The sequence below is a fragment of the Onychomys torridus genome, chromosome 9, assembly GCF_903995425.1.
Source record: "Onychomys torridus chromosome 9, mOncTor1.1, whole genome shotgun sequence".
Lineage (NCBI taxonomy): Eukaryota > Metazoa > Chordata > Mammalia > Rodentia > Cricetidae > Onychomys > Onychomys torridus.
This window is the reverse complement of record NC_050451.1, coordinates 54,849,566-54,862,121: the sequence shown is the minus strand read 5'-3', so window position 1 is coordinate 54,862,121 and position 12,556 is coordinate 54,849,566. Positions and strand designations below refer to the sequence as shown.

The 12,556-nt window shown below is 49.2% G+C and overlaps 1 protein-coding gene across 2 annotated transcripts in view; it reads left to right on the top strand.

Annotated features, from left to right (window-relative positions):
• Nucleotides 1-1,909: 1,909 nt before the first annotated feature.
• The window catches only part of Ptk2b (protein tyrosine kinase 2 beta), a 125,865-nt gene continuing 115,218 nt past the window's right edge, over nt 1,910-12,556 (top strand). For both annotated transcript variants that reach the window (XM_036199253.1, XM_036199254.1), the window contains exon 1: nt 1,910-2,079. The gene's annotated coding sequence lies outside the window, so the exon portion shown is untranslated. The remainder of the gene's footprint in view (nt 2,080-12,556) is intronic.

Here is a 12,556-nt window from a genome sequence, read left to right as displayed (position 1 = left end):
AAGGATTCAGAAAGCCACCCCCTGCTGACACCCGCAGACAGTCTTTGCCCTGTGATCCTTTACCCCAGACACTGTTCCACATCTCCACTGGCACACCCCCACTCTACCCCTCCACTTGTCCTTTCTCTCCAAACTGTAGCTGAAGAATCCCACCTGGCCACCTCTGACACCTCACTGCCTGCCTTCAGCACCGCCTCCAGGCCTGCATGTGAGTGCAGAGACGGTTGACAAATGGGTGAATTCAGGATGATAGAGAGGGTCCAGCTGGCCCCGCAGATGGTAAGGGTCCCTTGTGGTGTGACAGTTGAGGGTGGGTAACTCTGGCTTCAAATTAGGGTTTTTAGTAGACATGGAGCATACAGCCAAAATCTACATTTTGTTACGTCTTAAGAAACATGAATTTTATAGCATTAATGGATTTTATTTGTTGTTGTTATTACTATCAGGTTTTTCAAGACAGGGTTCCTCTGTGTAGTCCTGGCTGTCCTGGAACTCACTCTGTAGGCTAGGTTGGCCTCCAACTCAGATCTACCTGCCTCTGCCTCCTGGGTGCTTAATTTATTAACGTAATTAATTCTGTTTTCTCTTGAGAAACCATCACCACCACTTAGGAAGGTGAGTGTTGGTAGCTCTAGGTGTTTTTTTTTTAATTTATTTATCTATTTTTTAAAATATATTTATTTTTTTTTTTTCATTTTACAAACCAACCCCAGTTCCCCCTCCCTTCCCTTCTCCCGCCTCCTCACCTCCCTCCCACTCTACCCCCATCCACTCCTCTGAGTGGGTAAGGCCTCCCATGGTAGTCAACAAAGTCTGGCATAGCTCTTGGTGTTCTTCAGCTGCTGAATTTAGAGGTGGGGTGGGGGTGAAGAAGTGTCATGGAGATTGTGGTTTTCACAGATAGCTGGGCAGCTTGATGTCACACAGTCTCACGACTGCTACTGTCAGAGACCAAACGGTGACTAGACCAGGAATCCTACAGGATGCAGGATAAAGACATCTGGGAGAGGGTCTTCTGCTAAGTCCAGCTCACTGACTTCCACTCACGAGAAAGTCAGAATCTTTCTAGCATTAGAGAAGGGATGTTGCAAAGTGCCTATGATCTGCCTCAAGAGGTGGCCAGTCTCTTCAGAGGGGCAGCGGCACTGATGTAGGAAGAGGGCCCCAGAAGAAAACTGTGGGGCTTCTCTCTTCTCTTCTGGTTTGTCTGTCTATCTATCTATCTATCTATCTATCATCTATCTATCATCTATCTATCTATTTTTGAGAATCTCTCGCAGCCTAGCCTCACCTCGAACTCCCCATGTAGCCAAGAACAACCTAGAACTTCTTATCCTCCTGAGTGGGGGAATTAAACCTCCAGAGGGGTTAGAATTACAGAAGTCCACCACAACCTTTAGTCTTAGGCTGCCGTGGGTTCTGGGGCTGGAACCCAGGCTGATAGCCATTCTACTATCTGAACTCCATTCCCAGTCCGTTCTCTGACTGTTTTTGAGCTGTGCTCTGGTCCTGCAGGGTCTAGGCTCAGAAACCCAGTCTTCAGTGTTTCCAACCTTGTACCAGTCATATCAGCATCCCTGATATTCACCTGTCCTGGAACTAGGGGCCACTTCAATGTGTGGGGACACTGGGCCACAGCTGCTGAGAACCTGAGACAGTTCTAGTGACCAAAGGCTGCAGAGAGGGGTGGGGGGAAGAAGCCAGGGATGGTAGGAGTTGGGGGGGTCAACCAATCACAAGAGACTGGGGACACCTGAGGGCCCCTCATGAGGTCCTACGGCAATTGCCCCCCCCCCTCTCCCGGGGCAGCCGGGCAGCTCCTGGAATTGCAGGCGGCGTCTATTTCAGAGTTTATGGTAAGAGGCTGGAGCCTGCACTCACAGACAGTACACCCCACCCTTTAAGGAAGTAGGGAGGAGAGCAGCAGGGGTGTGGTTAACGACCGAGAGGAGGAGGGGGAAAAACAACCTGTCAGCCTCTTACTCAGCCTCTGCGGGCAGAGCCGCGCGTCCTACCTGCGGCGGCTGCACTCACCTGGCCCAGCCCGGAGCCCTGGCCGGAGTCCGCGCCTCGCCCGCGGTGAGTCCTGCACGTCGCTACCCAGCGCCGGGGTGGGGGACCCGTAGATCGTTCGACTTCGGTGGAAAGCTAGAGGCAGGGCTGCAGTTCTGGTCCTTCTGGGATCCGGGACCCGCCTGGGAATTCCTGGAAAGGCGGCCAAAGACCCAGAAAGTCGGAACCTCGGAGCAGGTGCTCACCCTGAGCTTGCCGCCCTGAGCTGGGGAAGAAGGGATCTATTTTTGGACTTCTGCTGAGACTAAAGGGTGTTTCCCCCGTTTTGTCCTGTTAGCTTATTCAGACAGGGGGAGGCTGGGGCCACGGTTTGAAGAAGGCTCAACGAAGCTGCTTGCTTCTAAAGGTCGGATCTGGTAGCCCCAAACCCGACCCCGGGCTTCAGAACCCAACTTCAGCTCCCTCACAGACCTCTGCCCAGGCAATGGTACTCTTCACCCCAGTGCCCTTCGGTACCCTATGTGACCACACTCCCAACCCTATCCCCAACCTCTGGACGTTTTTTCCGGGTCCTCCAAGAGGGACCATAGAAAACGTGTGTGTGTGTGTGTGTGTGTGTGTGTGTGTGTGTGTGTGTGTGTGCCAAAGTTCCAAAGTTCACACTGGCCGCAATGGTTCATTTTGAAGCTGCTTTCTCCATGCCACTCAAGGGTTAAGTTCTGGGCTGCTGTTCCTGCTGCCAGGCTGTGCGTGGGCAAAGCTTTGGGTGGGTGAACAGTGAGCATATGGGTGATGTTCTGAGGCCCACCAAGCCCTGCCACCTGCCCTCACCCTCAGCCATATGACACCAGCATTTCCCATCACCCCCAAACTAGAAGCAAGATTCAGCTGGGCTCTTTGAAGGAACCAATCTGGGACCTGGGGCATGGGGTGGGGGTGGCTTTAGCCAGGAGGACTTGAAAGCGAGAGGAAGAACCGTAACAGATCTTGAGCCAGTCTGGACCCCGCTGAGACAATGTGCTTGGTATGGAAAGGGTAGGGATGCCAGGCAGTCCCTGTGTGCTCAGGTTGATGAGCCCTTGCCTTTCACAACTGCTACGTGTGGGGGCGGGGGTGCAAGAAGGATGCGGAGAAGAAGAAAAAAAAAAGTGACTCATGACACCAGGGAGGAAGGAAGGAGTCACATTCGTTAAGAAAGACCTAACTTTGGCAGGACAGTCTGCCTTCCTTCGCTCAGGTACTAGCTTCCTACCCACATCCAGGTGCAGCTGTCAGGTGAAGAGAGACTTGGAGGAGTCTGCCGTGGCTCCCGTTGGCCACGCTAGAGCTAGGAGAGGCGGGGCTGCCGTGGGAAGACGCAGAGTTCCACCAATACAGTGCCGGAGGGTGGGCAGGGCTGGTCAGGGACAGATCCTGAATCCTTCGGGCAGAAGCAGCTGTGAGAACTGAAGATCAATAGGGATTAACCAAGCAAGGGGAAGAAGGAAGCCAGAGCCGGAAAAGTACAAACCCGAGGCGAGGCGAAAGGCACCAAGAGACAACGGGAAACTGAAAGCAGCCAAGTTGCAGAGCATGTTGGGAGCACAGAGTGCAGGGGTGAGGGGGAACAGCAACCTTAAGTGGAGGATGCTCCCCAGGGCCTGGGAAGGCGTGCTCAGGCTGCCATGGCAACTCCTCGGGGCACAAAGCTTGGAACCCGACGCTGCTTGAAACTTCGCAGCGTGCCTCCACTCTGGGATGGAGGTGCCAGATTTAGCAAATGCAAACAAGGGGCATTCAGATTTGAATTTTAAATGAGCAAATTTGTTGAAGATTTTTGTTCTTAGTGTTAAGTATGTTTCGTGCTGTATTTGGGAGATACCTAACACTCAGACATTACTCACAGTTTATCTAAAACTTAATTGGATGTCCCGAATCTGTCTGGGAAGTGGAGGTTGGTGCTCTTCCGAGAAGTCGAGAGTGAGAACTAAGTCAGTGCCCTGAGAACAGGCTCAGGGTATATTTATTTTGTGACAAATCCTGATAGATCCAGTTCGAGGCTCCTTCCATGATTGGTTATGATATTACTATTGAGGAAAGAAAAATCAGCTCCTCACTCAGTTTGTTCATCTGCACAGCTGAGGGTGTGTGTGTGTGTGTGTGTGTGTGTGTGTGTGTGTGTGTAGAAACTATGAGAGCAGCTAGGCTACTTGGTAGTACCTTGGAAAGAGATTGGACCAATGGTCCTAGAATCAGGCCATTAGATTCTCTGAGCCTCAGAGCCTGTTGGTCTAGGATCCTTGATAATATATGAAAATCTGCACTTGAGTGCTGTGCGAAAAGTCCTACATATGAATTTTAAATAACCCACTCACAGACAGTGACCAAAAGAGCACCCACAAAGTGCTTGGGGTGCATTATTTCCGTTTGCATTTATAGGATGTCTGGAGGTCTCAGGGGAAATATGTGGTAGGGTTAGTTCCTGCTCTAGTGAAAAACAACAACAACAACAACAACAAAAAGTTAGCCTCTGGACAGGGGTGGGGGTGACTAGTGGGGGAGACAAAGTTATTTCCTCAGAGTTCCTTGCCCATCCACTAGCTGCTTCAAAGACAGAGGAGACAAACAGCTCTCTGGAGAGCAGGTGGGAAGAGAGGAACGGTTCAAACTCTAACTGCAGAGAAATATGAATGGATGAAGAGAGAATCTGCACACAGCACCCACAAATGCACCATAAAACTAGGTCTACATGAGTCTTCATTTTCTCCTTATTAGAAAAGGGGGGAGTTGAGAATTTGTTGGAGGAAGAGAGAGAGAGAGAGAGAGAGAGAGAGAGAGAGAGAGAGAATGAAGGAGGATGAGAAGTGTGTTTCCCTTGTGGATTGCTGGGTTATAAATGGCCCTTCTCTCCAGTGGTGAATCACTCTGTCCCCTAGCCCAGCCCATTTTGTTCCCAGTCCCTTTGCATGCCATTTGAGATAGAGATAATTAGAGATATTCTGTCAACTCAAGTTATATATGCTGTGCATATTTGCTTGGCCAAATGTGGTTAAATCCTGCAGAAAAGGAAGGTGTGTCCCTGGCTTATCTTAGCATTCCCTGAATGTGGCTATTCAAGCCCTTCAGGTTTTCAGGGAAATTAACATTACACACACAGAGAACATGGATGCGTGTATGGAGCACAGAGCACACAGGTCTATCAGAAGCCATTTTCCCCCATAGTTCTAACTAGGATGGATGTAATTCATCTTATAGTTGGTGTGTCCAATTCAGAGATGATCAGGAAATGAGCTCTCGTGTGCAAAATTCCAGCCTCACCGTTCTTAGGAGATAAACATCTCCCTTACCTGTGGCTGCCTAGCCCATCCTCTCACAAAACCTGGGAGACTCTAAGTCTGGCACTTAGTGCCATGTGGAGGTGACAGTAGTTCCATATGGTCGAACACTGCTAGGGCAAGTGCAGCTGCTAGAGAGGAGAGAGGAAGGGACAGAGGCTCCCCTGAGGTGGACCTCGATTAGTGGGGTCCTCAGTCTCTAGTTTTCTCACAGCCCAGAAGCTAATCATCTCAGGCTACCCGGACTTCCAGGGGAATGGGAGCTTAAGGTAGTTAGCCAAGAGGCAGTGAGAACAGAGAGGCACAGTTGGGATGGTTTGGGAGCCCAAGCAAGGTTTTAAAAAAAAAAGGTTTGGTAGTCATGTGATTCTCATATACTTCAGGCCAGTCCTAAGGCAAGAGCAGAGGAGTAGGGCCCTGGTAACACCAACAGGCAGCTTCTATGCATGCAGTTGAATGGTCAGGAGTGAAGGCTTCTGGTGACTCTAACTGGACCTTCTCTGTGACCTTGGGAAAGTCTTTTAGCTGTGCCTTCTTTATCTGTAAGATGGGGGTGGTAGCAGGGCTTTTGAGGGTGAGGAGAGGTGATCTGCATTAGCTAGGACACAGCTAAACTAGAAACAATAGTAGCCCTCACCCATAGCAGGATAGGAAAGCTCCTACTTCCACCTCTGATTCCCATGCTATGCTGGGTCAGCACCCTGTGAGGGCCAGAGCCCTGGGGCTATAGACAAGCACCAAGAAGTATGGGCTAGCATTTCAATATTAGCATCCTGGGGGGCATACTCATGTACAAACTTAATAACCTCTGTTGTGCATAAAACATAATAGACACACAGTAGACACTCAGAAGTGTGAACTCTGCCATGTCTTGATATTTATGGGCTGCATCTGAGTCCATGAGGAAGCAATGATTTTTTTTATGATTTTTTTGTTTGACTATGTAGCACACATGTTTGTGGTGTTTGTGGCTGGGGGATGGGGTGGGGTGCTGTGCAAATGCACCTGTGTTCATGGCCCAGGCCAGAGGTCTGGCATCCTTCCCCTGAATGCTGTCCACCTTGATTTTCCAGCTGTGTCTGTCTTGGTTTCTTTTCCTATTGCTCTGATACAACACTCTGACAAAAGCAACTTAAAGGAGAAAGTACAGTCAACCACAGTGGGTTAGTCAAAGCAGCGGGAGCTTGAAGCAGTTGGCCATGTTTATATCCTCAACCCATAAATGGTGCCACCCACAGTGGGTGTGTCTTCCCACCTCAATTAATGCAATCAATCAAAATACTCCTCCACAGGTAGTCCCCAGATTCCCGTTTCTGTCAAGCTGGCAATTAACACTAGCTACTGAAGGGTCTCTCAGGTTAACTTGCTGATTCTGCTTGGTCAGTGGCTAGTTAACAAGTCCCAGGACGATGCCTGCTTCCTTCTCCTTAGGCCAGGCACTTTGTTAGCTGTGCTATCTGTCTGCTTGCTTTGAAGTTTTTTGGGGATAGCTATGGAGCTCAGCTTGGCTTCAAACAACCCCCCCCCAACCTTCCAAGTGTTGAGATTTCAGGAATGTACTGCCATGCCCAGGAATGGGGAGGCAATTCAGGATCTCACAAATGGCAGGCAGCCACATTCTACCAGAGTTGCACCTCAGCCTTATCTTTCCTATCCTGAGGTCATGGGCCACCTTCTGACACAGAGGAACATTCCCTAAGTGCCAACTCAGGGATGTCAGAGGCACAAACTCAACAGTTTTTCCTTTGGCTGCTCCACTCCCAGTCCAGTGTGCTCTGAGGATGGGACAGGCTGAATTAGCTCGTTGGCCAGGAAAGATGATGCCCACCGCTACCCACCAGACTCGAGTTTGAAGGACCATTTCATTGTGTAGGCAGCAGAACATGGTGGCTATTCTTTCTAGGCCTTCTCACTTAGCAGGCAAAGCTCTGAGCTGTGTGAGGGGGTGGTGGGGGAAGGGGCAGCCTTTTGAGTCACTCTGCTGTTTCTCAAGGTATAATTATTACTCATGATGACAGTTTGATTAAGAGAGCAGACTCCAGGCTGCACGTTTTTGATGCATTTTTACCTAGATGCAATGGGCAGAGTGATACAGTGCAGTTTGGTTTTTGAGAGATAGACCCTTCAGATAGACTCAGGGGGTCTTACTGGCGGGCACCTCTCTGCATTCTGGGTCTCCCCAGCTTTTCCTTTTGCCAAGTGCCAGAACTCTTAGAAGGTACCTATTCAGTGTGATTAATGCCAAGACGAACCAGGGCCAAGCCCCAGCAAAGTCAGGCACCTTCATAGCACAATGTTTTCTCCCTCACACACCCCTGACATCTTAGCTATAGTTCACTAACACCTCCCCCCACCCCCTGTGCGAGCTCTAAAATCCACCCACACAGACTCTGGGAAGACCACTGGAAAAAGACAGGGGGTCCACAGGAAGCCACCCAGTCCAAGGTGCGCTTGACTCTTGTCTCACAAAGCAATCTTCTTCCAAAGTGGTTCACTCCTTCCACCAATGCTGAGGGCAGCCTTCCCTTTGTCTGTGTGTCTGAGGTTCCCGACACACACCCCTGACCCCTACGTCGTCCCCCGACCCCTGGCATGGCTGTTTCTCCTATACCGGTGAGGCTCAGAGGTTCCTTTCGGGGCTGCTGAGAATTTCTGCTGAGTTTGAGTTTGGCCCTTCCACAGGGTTCCTTTCCACAGCCCCGATCCTGGCCACTTGGAGCAGGCACACTGTGTCCTGGTTTCTAAAGCAGCCCTGTCCTCTTCCCACCGCCTCCAGCACCCAAAGCTCGTTGTTCCTCGGCAGCGTGTGGCCAAGGCACATTTCAAGTCAGTCTTCTCTCGGTTCACCTCCACACCTTCCTCCTCAGGGAGTTGTCCCCTCCAGGCAGGCTCCCCAGCTTCAGTGACAACATCGGTTCAGGCCCTCTCACTCATGGCACAGGTGCTGGCTTCTGACTTTCAGAGTCATCAGCAGAGGTAGTTGTAAGCGGGGTGTTGTAAGCCCTGATTCTCACGCTTCAAGCTTAGTGCCGAGGAGTCACCGCCTAGGCACCGCTTCAGTGTGAGTGAGCCTGGGCCCTGGAGTCTTCAGTGACTGGCTGTACAGTTTTGAGCACGTTTCTCGACTTCTTTTTATCTTATTTGAAAAAGAAGCAGTACCACCTGTGTGACAGAATCCTTGAGAGACATGCTTGACGCCTGTCACCATGTCCCATAAAATGTCACAGGCACCATGCCAGGGAAGAGAGATGATTTGGGGTCAGAAGGACTGTGAGTTTGAGCCTTACTGACTTTCAATCCGCACGGAGCATTACCCAGCCTCAGTTTCTCAGCTGTAATTCAGTTCCCACATTTGTCCAATATTCCTCTGCTCCTCCACGCTCTACACACTGCATAGTAGTCTTACGTCCCCAATCCAAAGGCTCCTATCTACCTCAGCAAGCTCACAGTCTGCCAGGGCAGAGGCTACCATGTGGAGAGAAATATCTGTAAGAGAAGATGAAGACTTGTGGTGCCCGTGAGAAAGGCACAGCATGTGGAAGACTGGAGGAGAAAGACATTCCTCCTGGCTAGGATGTGTCTCAGAGCTTCCCAGGAAGGTGGTATTGGGAAGTGCTCTGAAGGGGAAAAGAAGATTCATCTGTGGGAACCTGGCATGTTGGTTGTGTCCAAAGAAAAATGTAAATAGGAGCCTGGAGGTGGGTGGAAAGGTGGAGTTTGAGTGACTCACTTCGGGTGGAGCCGAGGGTAGCCAAAGGAAACAAGAGTTAATACAGGTAAAGAGTGAGATAAGGCCTGGATGGGAAGCTGAGGACAGTGGACGGGTTGTTGGAAAACTAGGGTACTTTATTGGGAAGGCAGCCATGTTGAAGATGTTGAGTTGGGTCAAGGGGCTATGACCGCTCCCCAGTCAGACTTGGAGAGCAGGGTACAAAGTAGATGGGTTAGCAGAAAACTTGAGCTTGCATGGGGAGTAGACTTTCAACAGTGCAGGCCTTGCGGGTCAGAATAAACTGTGGGATGCAGGGAGATCTCGGGGGCAGCATCAATTTTCTTGGCGTTACAATTGGTTCTTTGGTGAATTTGAAAGCTGCAATGAAGGCTTATAGAAGCACCTGAGTGTACGGGCTGGATAGGATAATTTCCTGATTAGGTCTGTGTTAACTACCAGCCTGTCTACAGTATCCCACCGTGGTCTCTGAACACAAAGCACTTTGATCTGCAGATCATATCTCCAGGGAACACCAGGGATCTCCAGTCACATCTCCAGGGACTGACTACTTGGATATGACCTCCTAGGTTCTGTGCCAAGTCCTCGCTGCAGCCCTCCGCTCCCAAGTCTAGAAATCTCCCCAGTGGAGTGGCTCACCTTCAGCTGGAGTCCTTGTCTCTCATAGGTCTCTCCTACCAGTCCTGTCTCCATGCCCTGTTCTCCCACACACTCAGGAAGTGTCTTCATTTCTCCCTGCTTACATCTTGCCCATCTCTGAATCCCACAGGTTCTTCTTCATGCTTTCCATTCCCTCCTTTCCTATTCTATGACCCCCACTCAGAGCTCAGGCCCTAATATGACATCATATTATAATAAAGCCTCTCTCCTCATCCCATCCTTAGGAGCTCTCCAGGATGGAACTCCAAATTCCTCAAAGTTGTGATTTAAGGTCCCCCTTTTTTAATTTTTGAGACTATTATTTAATTACAATGTTTCTTTCTTCCCTTTCCTCCCTCCAAAGCCTCTCATTCCTCTGCCTGCTCTCCTTCAAATTCATGGCCTCATTTTTTAAAACTAATTGTTATTGCATGTATGTATATATATATATATATATATATATGTGTGTGTGTGTGTGTGTGTGTGTGTGTATGTATGTGTATATATATGTATATATGTATGTATGTGTGTGTGTATATATATATATATATATATATTTCTATGTATAACCCAAACAGTCCATATAATGCTATCAGTATGCAATCCAACTTTAATTGAAACTTAATTGACCCTTCCTACCTCATGTCCCTATACTTCCCAAACAAAATCCTTCCCCCCTTGTCAAGCTGCCTTGGTCATTTGTACCCACAAATCTCTGTTCTTGTGGGATGGACCCATCCAGCCTTCCCAAGCCAAGTCCTACCTATTCTTTTTCTAAAGCTTAGTCCATGACCCCCTTTGGAAACACTATAGCCTCCTGGTTCCTTGGTTGCCATGATCTGCAGAGTTTATCGACATAGCTTCAGATTCAATTCTTCCATGGCAAAGGGTGCTTTTCCTTCTCAGTTCTTCATACATCCTCAGATCCCAGGGTCATGAGACTTCACATCCCCATCTCTCCTTTCCTACACACTCATGCCTGTCTGAACCTGGCCACACAGACTAGCTCTTCCTCATTCCTGGCACGAGGCGTCACAACAGGCTGTTGTGACACAGAAGACATTAGCAAGCCTCTTGAATTCTTCAGGGCCAGGATGCCTTCCTTCAAGGCAGAGATTTCCCAAAGCCCAAAGAGGGAGTCATGGATCAAGATGAGGAGCCCCCAAACCCCTTTACAAATCCACTCTTGAGTCCCCCCAAATGCCTTATTGACCACCGCCTTCATTCTTTTGCTCTGAGCTTGTCTGGGCCAGAATGAGGAAATGGAAAGCGAGGTCGCCTCAGTGTAGAGTTATAAGCACACAGGAGAGAGACCCACAAGGCAGGGGTTGGCAGGGATCCCAGGGAACAGCGGGGACCATCAGTGTACATACAGTCGCTTGGACTTCACCCCCACAGTGGTCATAAGCCTAGCTCTTGTCTCATGGACTCTGAGCTTCCGGCTCTTGTGGTCCTTAGCGGTGAGGGCACCTGGTATACGTTAACTGTTTATTTGCAGTGTAATCTGTCATCCCTTAGTGGGGACCCAACTCTATAGAAAGATACTGTCTGTGCATTTGTGCTGAGCATTCAGCCCCTAACTATGTTCACACCTAGAGGTGCCTGAAAATTTGGAAAGCCTCACTCACCCTTGGCTGGGGAGCTTTGGTATGTGTAGTTGGAGGTTGTTCACGCAAACTCCCTGAAAGGTGTATAATTTTCACCTCTGAACTCACACATATGTTTCTGGAAAGACAGTTCATAGCCTTCACTTGATGCTCCAACGAACCTGGAGCTTAAAAGATTAGAACACTGGGGCTGAGAAGATGGCTCAGTGGGTAAGAGTACTTGCTGTACATGCATATGGATCTGAGTTTGAATCCCCGGCACCCACATAAAAAGTTGGGCATGTCTGAAGGTGCCTGTAACTGCAGTTCTGTGGTCAGGGTAGAGCCAGATGGATCCTGGAGCTTGATGGCTAGCTAGTCTAGCTGAAATGAGAACTTCTGGTTCAGGGAGACCTTGTCTAAAAGAGCAAGATAAAGAGCAATCGAGGAGGACTCATGAGGCCTTCCTCAGGCTTCTCATGGACCCTATACGTAGATATGCAAGTGCCACATACATATACCATGTACCACACACAAACACATACGCAGCCACCAAATAATTTTTAATAAAGCCCAAGGCATTTTTGTCAGCTGGGTATTATTGTCAGCTACACAGAATTCTTATAAACATGACCTCACACTTGTGTACTTGTTTCATTGGGATGGGAGGCCCCAGGGAGGACACAGTATACTGTTCTGAGAGGCACTGCCACATTTCAAGGACACAACATGGCACTGGCATATGATGGGCCCTCATGCACTGACTGTGTACAATAGGAGCCTGAGAACCCCCTGTTCCCAGTGAAGAGGACCTTTTTAATGAAGCTAATTTGAATATGACAGGTTTTAGGATAATAGTCAATATATTATTTAGAGACACATTTTTGTATCACACACTATGTGAAATAATATGCTCACTTAGAAAACATTCTCCAACTCTTTCACCTATGCAATCGGTCGGGCCACCCTTCATCAGCTGTGGCCTGTAAATGAAACATCCCACTGGCTACAGAGGTAGCTTCTCTCTCTCACTCTCTCTCTCTCTCTCTCTCTCTCTCTCTCTCTCTCTCTCTCTCTTTCGAGACAGGGTTTCTCTGTGTTGTTTTGGTGCCTGTCCTGGATCCTGGATCTCGCTCTGTAGACCAGGCTGGCCTCGAACTCGCAGAGATCCACCGGGCTCTGCCTCCTGAGTGCTGGGATTAAAGGTGTGCGCCACCACTGCTGGCGTAGCTACTCTTTATTAATTCACAACATGTTCTTTTTTTTCTTTTTTT